This window comes from Amblyomma maculatum, chromosome 11 (genome assembly GCF_055883805.1).
Source record: "Amblyomma maculatum isolate TAMU_Amacu chromosome 11, ASM5588380v1, whole genome shotgun sequence".
NCBI lineage: Eukaryota > Metazoa > Arthropoda > Arachnida > Ixodida > Ixodidae > Amblyomma > Amblyomma maculatum.
In genome coordinates, this window is record NC_139354.1 from 162,114,222 (window position 1) to 162,125,829 (window position 11,608).

General features: G+C 42.2%; 1 long non-coding RNA gene across 1 annotated transcript; it reads right to left on the reverse strand.

Moving 5' to 3' along the window:
- Positions 1–2,472: 2,472 nt before the first annotated feature.
- LOC146175328 (uncharacterized) lies at positions 2,473–7,335 on the reverse strand. Its single transcript, XR_014702218.1, has 4 exons — positions 7,200–7,335; positions 5,456–5,641; positions 2,727–2,841; positions 2,473–2,658 (listed from the first exon to the last, which is right to left on the reverse strand). It is a non-coding gene; the product is annotated as an uncharacterized LOC146175328 (long non-coding RNA).
- Positions 7,336–11,608: the final 4,273 nt, after the last annotated feature.

The window sequence follows — 11,608 nt, forward strand, 5'->3', positions numbered from 1 at the left end:
TACTGCAATGAGAAGAAGTGGTCAAAGTTTGGCTTTGTGCATACCAAGGGCAGGAGCAGGTTCATGGGATAGAGTGCAGAAGCTGTGTTCATTCATTCTAACCTAAAGCTTAAAGCATCTAGTTTGAGAGCGGCACCAGAAATGAGAGCAGCAGTGGTTCGGAGTATTGCAGGTAGACGAAGTCCTGGGTTTGTTTCCGTGCCTCTTTTCCTTAGTGCGTTTTTTTCACCTCATACATTTTCGCTTGTGATTAGCTTTTTTTAATGAAATCTTATGTGTAGTTCAATCTACGTCTTCTTTTTTTTTGCAGTAAATCATGTGGCAATAAGGTCTGACAATGTTTCTGTGGTTTTTTTTTCTTCCTGGTATTCTCGTCATTTTACATTCCTGTGAGTTATCTTGTACTGTTTGAGGTTTATCTCATTTCCCTTATGTCAAACGCATGATCAAATCTACAGGCAACTATTGTGTATGTTCCTCCTGTGTTCCGATGTATGCTTACTCTTGCTAGTGCTTTTATGTTTTTAAGGGAACGCTAAGGTGCAGTTGAAAGATTACCCCATTTGTCCCTAAATAAGCCATGTGGAATAATAAGTATCGACCACACTTCTACATTGTAAGCAATATTCTAATCATTTAATCAGAACGGTGCCTTTTTTTCATTGTGTAATCATGGTACATTAAAGTTGACCACAATTTTCAGTAGTACAAGAAGCCATATGTAACAAATAAAATTCTGCCCTGTTTCTTTACAGTCAATACAAAACAGAAACCTGAAATGTCAGTTCTGTACATTTTCCTGCGATGTTTCTTAGTTTAAATTTCACCGCAATTTTTACTAAATCATTGACATGGCAAGGCACTCTAGTATCGACGATGTTTTTGTGTTCGCTTCTTCCTAGATTGTTCTAATCTGTTCATTTTGAGTTTGTTTTTTTTTTCTTCCATTCAAATTCGATCATGTCTTTAAACTGGTTGGGACACCAAATTTTAAGGCTATACAAACATATTACGGGTTTCTGCCTTATGTAAGGTCATGCAAGGCCAAGTTCTGGGCGCAACAAACTTTTATCATATATTTTATTCATCTCCAATGAGCTGTTAAATTTTTCTCCCAACTGAGACTCATCATTAGCACCATAATTATTGACACATGAAACACAGAAGGGTATCAGTGAATGCTAGTGACATCACATCTTAGTAACGTGACAGACTATAAACGGCTCAAGGATGCTCGACATCTGCATGAAACTACGACCTGACTAGCTTCTCTTCGCACTTCATTTGAAATACAAATAAGCGAAACGAGACTACATTTCATTATGTTAATGCTTTGACACTCAGCTAGTGGAAGTGGGAAAAACAAAAATGCAGCATTTCAGCATACTAAATTTTTCAGTAGATTAGGCATTGATCACGAAGCTTCTCAGGCAAGCCTAAATTGTGCAAGAAAACCTAAATAACAGCAAAAAAATATTTTTCTGCACCCTTTCCAGTGTTCTTTTGTATTTAGAAGCAGCCATCTATTAGTACAAATTTTCAAGTTTTTTTTAAGGGCATCATACTTAAAGCTTTTGTTTGTTTTAGCGAGCCCTCCCATCTCTATTGACAATGTGTGGGGTAGCTGTGATTCAGTCACTGGAAAAGTTTGTCTTCACTGAAACATGCATGCAGCACCTAGTTTCAATGGAATTTTGTTTCTGCACAGTCCTATTAGGGAAACCAAACAAATGGTCCCACATCGCTCACCTTATCCTAGAATTTGTTGCATTCTGCGGCCTCTAATTAAATATTGAAGTTAGAATACAAATACCTATTACACTTTCAGTGGTGATCTAACACTTATTTGTATAAGTTTGAAATGTTCTTCTTCAATGTCATAATGAAGAGTTGTGCTGCCATTATGAATGTGCCTTATACCTATTCACTTAGCAAAATGCTGTCTTGTTTCTGCACATATTGCTTGAACTTCATTTAGCAATAGTTCTTCAGTAAGATAGTGCAATTAAGTTAACAAATATTCATATTTCATCATTTCTGTTTGCCACTATTGCAGCTTTTCTTCTAGTCTTGAACGAGTATGCAACATCTGGCGAGAGAGGCGCCAGCCAAGATCACAAGAACATGATAAAAACTGGTTTGGACAAACAGCTGCTAGACACAGACAAGTGTTACGTGTTAAGTTAATTTTGCAAATTTGTGTGCTTACATAACTATATCTAATTCACTGTGCAACCAATACCCTTGGCTATTACAACAGTATTTTGCTGCCATTCATACAAGTGCTGAAGAATGTGGTTCAGCAATGTCTGATGCCTGAAACATGTCATTATTAGGATAAATGATTGTGATTCATTGCAGTGGTGTGAACACATATCACCACCAAGTGTTGTAGTTTTCTTTGTGTTCAGTGCACTGCAGGCAGTGTTGCTTATATATCGAAATCCCTGGAAGCATGCATGTAGAAACAAGTGAGAAGACAACACTTTTGCAAGATCAAAATCAATAAATATTTTTATTGAAGTGCTAGGACAAGCAAATTCCAACATGAGGTGCAGGATGCGAATTACAACCAGATATCCCCATTAACTGAATGGATTCTTGAATGCAATTGTGAAAGGCAGCAATGGTGTCCATGTCTCTTTGCCTGTTTGTCCTCTGAAATGCATTACAGTGGGATTAATTAGCATGGAAAGTTCTGTTTATTTCGGTATGCATACATTTACCTGTCTTGTGATAGTGCACAATGCTGTCAGCCAGAAAATTTGTCTAGAACATGTTTGTATGCAAGCTCCACTCTAACAGCAATTTTTTAATTGCCAGTAGCATGCAGCCATGGACCTGGGTGAAAATAAAACATACAAGTGAGAAACATGACAAGGCATTCAGGTAAAAGCTCTGTTGGTCCGCGGGTGCAAGCACCACTCTTACAAAGCACCATGGCATTATAAAACACCTCGTGTCTGAGCACTCCTTCCTTTGATTGAAGCAATTCTGTTTTTTGTTAGCTCATAGCTCAGGTGCTTGGTTAGAGCCTCCCTATCTGCCACCTGGGAGACGCGCTCTGTAGCAGTCAGGCTCTGCCGAGAGAAAAAATGTTGTCTGGCTCTGCCAGATGCAGCGCACGATGTGCGAGATGCTGCGCTGAAAGAGAAAGTATACTTACCTGCAGCACACATGACCAGCGTGTTAGTGGTGCACAATGATGGGCTGGAAGGAAAAGTACTTACCTGCAGCATATATGGCCAGCTTGGAGGTGTTTCTCGCGCTCTAACGCACACACCAACCAACTGGTACCATACAGCTGCAAACTTCACCTACAGCTAGGTAAGATCATACAGGAAGCACAAGGACCTTTACAAATGTAGCGGTGATTTCGGCAGAGATGAAAGGCTCAGTCAGTCTAAGGCAGTGCTCTTCTCAGAAGTAGGAATTCACACTTATTCCAAGTACGTGCTAGTTTTCTGGGTTAAATAAAAATGTAATTTGAAGTTAAATTTTCATGCTTTCTTGTGCATTTCCTGCTTCACATTATCTTCATAGATCTGTGCAGAAGAGTGGCATAGGGGTTCCATTCCACTTTTCAAAGATATTCATGTCCTGAAGATGTAATTATAAGAGTATCTTCGGTGGTGCTGTCGAGGATTTGCCTTTTGATACTCTCTTTCTGAAGCTCAGTTGGCTTAGAAAAACCTAAGCTGGACAACCTAGGTTTCTTAGTAGTATGAAACCTCAGTTGATGCCCAGCTTTCTTGTTGGCTGGCTCCCTTGAGTTGTGGGACTTTTGTTGCTTGTTAGTTTCTTCGTAGATCTTCAGCACAGGGTCCAAAAGCTTGCGCGCTTTGTTGTGCACTTCTTGAGAAATTTCTTCTTTCACTGTATATTCCTTGATTACTTGCATCTTGGCCACAACCAACTCTGAGTTTGCCACGCTTGTTGAGGCTTCTGCTGCCTGAACACTTTCCAAGATGTGGAAAGCCTCACTTATCTTCAAAGTTGACAACACCCCTAGAGCAGTTTCAGGGATTTTCACAGCTGCTATTTCTGGTGTGCTAGCTATGACCACACCATGAATGTGTTTGCAAACTATTATGGACATCAGATGATCATAGCAAGTGCATGCATAGCTATGCACACACACCATGCGCACACTGCATGCAAGAGGGCAGCAAGCACCATCTTTCACCTTTGAGACTTTGTATGCGAGGCCTTTTGTGGACTGGGATTGCACAGTCTATGTTCGATCTTCATTCCTCTCTATAGATGCTGGGCTTGCCATGGCAGTTCGATGGCTCTTCTCAATTCGACTCATCTTGCAGGTTCTCTTTTCTTTTGTGATGTGGCCTATCCTCTTCATAAGAAAATGGTATGTCATGTCCATCAGTGCCGAGATGAGCTTGTGGACACTGTGATTCTTCTTGCCTTCCAGAAAATTATGCTTTAAAGTCCTGTGCATTCTTTCAAGATGCATGTTTGTATTGATCCCGAGGCCAGTTCGAAAACTGTAGGCCCACATTTCAGGGCGGTAAGCATAGTTTGCTTTAAAATACTGCATGAACTCCTGCAGCCTGGGGTCGTTGTTGGCCAAAAATGGCTCAAGAAGCTCAGTCAACTCATTCTTGTCAAGGGATTCTAGCAGTGTGCGGACTGTCCGGTAAATCTCAGCTCCAAGTTCTCTTCCTTTGACTTTCTCCATAATCCTTTGCCTCCAGTTTTTGTCCACATGCCATGAGCAGAGCAGTCGGTGCTGAGGTGGACCCATGACAGTTGACCAAGCCTTGAAGAACTCAGATGCATCATCTGACATAAAAATCTTAGTTGATAATGCTCCTGTGGAAGACTTCACAGATTCAAAGAAGGCTGTTAAAGTTTTTTCATTTACTGTGCTGGAGATAAAGTATGCCATAGGCAGTCCTGCTCCAAATTCATCCAGCACCAGAACAGTCACTAATTCAAACTGGTATCCTGTTGTTCCATGTGTGGAATCAACACAGACTGTTCCTGAGCCCAAAACCTTCAGAAGGTCTTCCTGTCATTAGAGCAAGAGCAAAATCCTTCGTGCTGAACGTATTTGTTGAGTCAACAGCCCCCTGCTCCAAGCGAACAACAGGTCGGTTCTTGTTCCTCATGATTTGCACCCATGTGCTAACACTGACAGCATCACTGTCATGACATCTTTCAGGCACATTGAGATTATACTGCCGTTTGATGTGTAAGGTTAAGCAATCGGTCAAATGAAGAGGAGTCAGCTTGACTGTTATTGATGCCCTTATTTTCTTCATTATAGTCTTCATGGGCACTCCTTTTGAAAGGTCACTTGCAATGATTGCTCTTTCCTGGGTGGTCATGGTGAGGTGTGCAATATCTGCATCATGCCCATAATGTGTCCTTTGGTACATCACCTTGACTTCATTCTTTTCTCTAGTAACAATCATAAAAGAAAGGCATGTCTTACCACTCTTGCAGCTTCCCTGGCTCTTCATTGCCCGTACCTTGTTCCCTCGGCTTGGCCTAGCCACTCCTGACCTGTGGCATTTATAGTACACCCTTGTACTTCCACCAGTGAGCCTTTTTTCGCCTTGAGGTGCTATGAATTTGCAGTCCTCATTCACCTCCTCTCTCGTTTTCCATTCCTGGAACTCTGTAAATTGAAAAAAAAAAAAAAAAAAAAATCAGGGCTCTGTATCACTGACAAAGTAATTTCTACACTCATCAAGCATGACTGTTTGAAAAACATTGTGCACAACACATACTATTACTTACAGTATAATGTAGTCCACATTCCTAAAACTGCATGTGTGGAATAGTTTTTTTTTGCAGTATTGCTGAGTATCTTGCAATGTTCAGGGAAATTCTACCATGAAGGTTTAGTTGTTGCAACTAATTATTCTGCATATTTATCAATCTTGGGCTGTAAAATATTCTGTTCAAACTACCAGACTATAATTCGGCTAAAATGCCAACCACAAAGGTAGCTTTGCTAGTCCACATTTTTCCCCACAGTATTTTAACATTGGGATTTGCCCGCATTTTTTTCAAGTGGCAGAAACCGCAGTCGACTGTGGAAGAACCTTTTTATCTGTAAAATTGCAGATTCACAGGACCAATTAAATTTGACTGTTGTGCCGCTGGCTGGACCCATAAATACTAGAGAACACTGCACCAGACAGATGCGAATTTGTGTACCGAACATTGTGACAGTTATAGTACCGAGTGCTGCCACACCTGAGGACCATTAATTATTACAGCATATACATATAGCCCCCTTATTTTTTTCACAAACGCAGAACATTCACCTTTGTGAGGACTTTTGACCTGGGATTCGTATTTATATTATGTATATATATATAGAAAAGAATTGAAGGGGAACTGAGAACCGAGGGGCTCGCTATATATAATTGAAAGGAGAGAATAGTCTACGAGCCCAAGGCGAACATTTGGACATATATTTTTTTAATGTTTTGTTGTTGGTATTGAAAATGTTCCCCTTGGACTCATAGACTGTTCGCTCCTTTGAATTATATACATATACATTATATATATATATGGTTGAAATACATGCTTGATCTAAATAGTTGCTTACATATATGCCTTACACCAATGCGTTTCTCAAATGGAGGTGGGTGTGCGAAACCCACGCCCACGATAAAAGAAATGAAAGGTCGCGCGATAGCTCTCCGGCTTTTGCTCTGGTTAGAGTGAACTAGTTCACTCTACTCTGGTCTTGCGGGGTCCACGTAGGTTCAATGTCAATGTTAACTTCTCTAAGCGCAAGAGCGCGCGCGAAAGAAGGAGATAGGGATCGAGAGATGATCGTGCGATTGTTGATACCAGCACCACTGAAACTAGCTGATAGACGGGCCTGCAACGCGTGGCGAGCGGCATGATATGTGGAGGAGTCGAATCCCTTATTGTAGCCGCGCGCTGGCATCAAATGCGCGTTGTTTAACCGATCGATTCAATCCCAATTACACAACGTGCTTCTAGTACGCAAAAGATCGCAGCACGAATACAAGATTCGCCCTGCCCTCTACCTTATAGTCTCAATACCGGTCGCAATTGATTAAGGTTCCGCACCACCTTTCCACATGGCTGAAAACCGGTGCACTAAACAAAACCAGCAATTTCACTGAAGTGCCGATCGAAAAGCGTAGACCATTGTTCTAAGTTTCTTGATATAATTTAACATCTGTGCTTGCCTTAGTTTTCCGGAATCGGCGAAAATTGGCAGTCTGCTACAGCAGAATTTTTCACCGTGGCGAGCGGAGAACTTGATTCGACAGGCTGCTCCACCTGACGAACTACGAGACCAGCCCCCAAACTGTATTGCGTCATAGTTCGCCAGGTAGCGCAGCCTGTAAAATCGGCTGCTTCGGTTGAAGAATCGAGTAAAACAACGCTAGGGGAGACGAAACACGTGAACGACAGACAGATACATGCTCTGTCGTTCACGTGTTTCGTCTCTCCTAGCGCTTTACTCGATTCTTAAGCATGTACCAACCAGACCGTATTTGCCCTCTTCTGCTTCGGTTTATTGTCTTCACTAAGCTTTTGCCGCAAATGATAGGTTTTCCTCGATTTCGGAGAAAATGCAGCATGCATAGTAAAGTGAAATTAGTAATGTAAAAACGTAGCCTTTCAAAAGGTACCTGTGCTCAGCGGCTGAGCCGAAATAACGCATTTTTTTTCCCAACTCGTATAAATATACGTATATGATGGGGTTGAATTCCAAGCTTCTCGAAGCGTCTGACATGGCAACAAGCGAACAAAAAATAAATGAAAATAAATAAATAAAGAAAAATATCAAATAATCGAAATTATGCTTCCTATACAAAACCGACCACAAATACAGGCAAGAACAGTGCAGCGCGGACATGAACACTATAAGTACACAGCTATATAATAAAAACGAGACATGAGAATTAATCAAGCTCTCAGAAAAACGGTCTATTGCGAATATATGGAAGTATTCACGCTTCCTAAAGAACAAGAACTAAAAAAAAAAAAAATATGAGACGCGGCAATACAGTCAAGTCTGACATTAGTCTTACATTTATATATCTAAAAATGATCGAGTACATCTTAAATACAGCTTCCAGAAAACGCCTCATCAAGCTAAACGAATCGCAGAATGCCCTGCGAAATTTTGAAAGGCAGCGGATTATATACACAGCGCATATCGCCGAGAACATGGAAAAAATAAATTATGCTTACATGTATTGCGCATGCGAATTCGCCTGTACCAAAAGTTCAAGCCGCGAATGCTCACATCGCAAAACCGAATATATATATATATATATATATATATATATATATATATATATATATATATATATATATATATATATATATATAGGGAGGGGGTTGAAGCTCGAATGGGTCCGGTAGGGCATAGACTTAAAGTAGTTGACACACGGTAGAAAAAACAACACTTTATTCCGATGTTTCGGCCGGGGTCCGGCCTTGCTACATTCCTCGACAAAGGCCGGACCCCGGCCGAAACGTCGGAATAAAGTGTTGTTTTTTCTACCGTGTGTCAACTACTTTAAGTCTATATATATATATATATATATATATATGGAATCACACATGTGCTGATCGAAGAACGAGACAGAAAAAAAAAATAAAAACGAAGTATGTATATAATTACTTGCCTTTGTCGTTTGCGAAGGACAGTTGCCGATGTTCGGCTGGGAACTGGTGTACGTCGCTATAGTGACGAGTCAAGTTTTCCAGCGTCGAGAGCCCGCAGTTGCACTCATCACACTTCAGGACAGCTCCTTCTGCCTCCAACTTGTGAACATTTCTCTTATGCTGTAACATGTTCTTGCGCGCAGTGAAGACTTTGTTACAGATGTCACAGCGCCGATCATGTAGCTGACGATCATCGTGATTGGAATCACGGTCAGCGTGCCGAGGATCGCTTTCACCCTGGTTGGAAATCTCTGCAGCCATTCCGACAGGAGCGGGCAGAGTGAAGCGCGCAGCGAGATGCACGCTTCTTTTAACCTCCCGCGCGCGCTCTCAAAAGCACGGGGAATCCAGGGACTCTAGAGACAATCTGGGGAAAACACGTGTGTCCCCAACAAAACATGACGTCACAAAATGTCACGTGACTTGTGACGTCACACGCGACGTCACATTTTTTGACCAATCAGCGTTTCCAGCCGATCTACCCCTAAACGCTTGTGTCCTGTGTGTAGCTAGAGTCCCTAGAAGTATTTGCTAGTCTGCCGTCCGAGCGGGGTTCCCTATGGAACCGGTTGGCCGCTTCCCGGGGCCCGATCCTCGACATTCGCCTTTTCGGCCATGTTGTGACGTACTCGTGACGTGAAAATTGGGGCGGCGCTAAAACGCGTATAAACAGAAATTGATGACGAAATTTAAAAAACAAGAAAAAAAGTTACAAAAAATAACGCCGTCGTCTGCTACTTGGCGCCGATTACAAAAATGCCGCTGCGATGCCAAGAAGCTGAAGGGTCGGTGCGAACAGTGTTTACGCTGCATACATGCGTCGCGCGGCAGGGCAAGGCTGAGGAGATAGTGAGATATTTACGTATACGTTGCGGCTGTACTGTACTATTATAGTTACGGTAGTTGCGACCACAGTGCATCATAGTACACACGCTGTCGGACGTCCAGCAGCAGCTAGGCTGAGCGAACGGCGGTACTCGACGCAAACCCCACAAACAGCCGGTCATCAGGTGTGAGCGATGCCTCACTTGAGATACCTGCATGTGGCTAGCTGTGCGTGTTTCATTTATGGACTTAGTCGCGCAGAGAAATCGGCGAGTATCAGGATTAAAGAATTTGTTTACGAATACTGAGAATTGGAAGCGCCCAACAAATTCTCGGGCTGCAGTTGCCTCTAGAGAAGAGACGCACCTGTCCGACGACAACGCTGGCCTTCTCAGGGTATCACTGTCGTTGGAAACTGCCTGCGGCAGCCCACCGTTTCCATCGTGTTAGCAAGTCTGCTACGGCCGGGTATACGTGTCGGCTTCAGTGGCGTAGCGTGCGGATATCGGCCCGGTGGAGCGGCGTAGTGAAAACACGCATAGTGGAGAGCTCGATTAGGCCATATATCTGGCGATCTTAGCCTGCGCTGACATCGGACCACCTTTAGCGTGTTAATTCCATCGAAATGCGATCGTCGTAGCTGGGCTACGCACATATTGCGGGTCAGAGAGCCGAGCGTCTATAATCATTACTGAGCCATCGCGGCGGGGACGTTTTCACGCAGCCGCAAAAATAAGCAGATAAGATTTTCTGGCAGCAATGAAAATGCAATAAAAAGCGCATCCAGATGCCCACTGGCAGCAACAGGTTAGCTTTCACGCTGATGGCATTTAATGTGTCCTGAATTAGACATAGCACGCTGTATGCACATTTCACCGCATGCAGAGTGTCACTGTGTTGTGGCAGATGTATTAATTACCTCGTTAAAATAATAAAAAAAAAAACTGTCGGTATTATTCTGCTTGGTTTCTGAGCATGTTGCATAAAAACACTTTATAAAAGTAGCAACACTGCTCGTCTGATGCAGGTGCACATCACACCACAATGTCACAAGAGAAACAAAATTTGTCAGGTACAGCCTATCTTGCTACTGTTTACCAGTTTTGCACTTGCAATAGCATCCGGCACTTTCTTTCAGTGCAGCAAGATTCCTCAGAGGAGAGAAGGGTGATGAGGTCGGCTAGAGAAATGCCTTCACATATACTATTTGACGATCAGGAAGTGAAGGAACAGACATGAAGAGTGAATATGATATACGATGCCTAGTTACAATGAGCTAGATGCAGTATGGAAACCATTTTCTTGAAGCAATTGTCAATTGAATGTAGCATTCATGCACACATTAACCAGTGCACATGCTACAAAAAGCCCGAACCTGTCTCTGAGTGAAGCAAGGGAGCCAAAGGGGAAAACAAGCGTGACTTTAAGGACACCGTAAGTAAAAAGTAACAGCAACAAAAAAGAAAAACAGAAGCATGCACGGGGACAATATTAGACAAAAAGAGGCATGAATTGCAAGGCTGATGTGGCCTGCAGCACATCAGGGTGATGTTCTGGATTTTTTGGCAAAGGTTCATTAATGCCAGGTGATAATACTGTATGATTTGTATTGGCTTTGCCATCCCCTGTGTGCTCTTCCAGCAATGCATAATGTCCAACGTGCAACTGTCTAATATCCACTCTCTACACTCTGACTCAAAAACATGCTCAAATGAACCTCACCTGAATACAGGCATAAATATGGGAATAAAGCATGAAATTTACTTTTTCGACATTCTGATTGCATATCATTGGAAAACTAAACGTGATTTAAATGAGCGTATGATTTGCAGCTAGTGTGTCTTGTATGCATGGTTTTTCCAACAGGTTGCAGTATAGCTTCTGACCTTTATTTTGGTAAAACATGCACACTTTAAGAGACCTGCTGCTCACGTAACACATTCCCTGTAGCTTCAACAGCTCGTCGTTGACTAACAATTGGTGTATCATTTGCTTTCGGTACTTTTTTGCATTTTTTTTTTTACATGCACCTGACATGAAGCCTTGCTTATAAGAAAACTGAAAATTACAATATACAAAACAATACAAA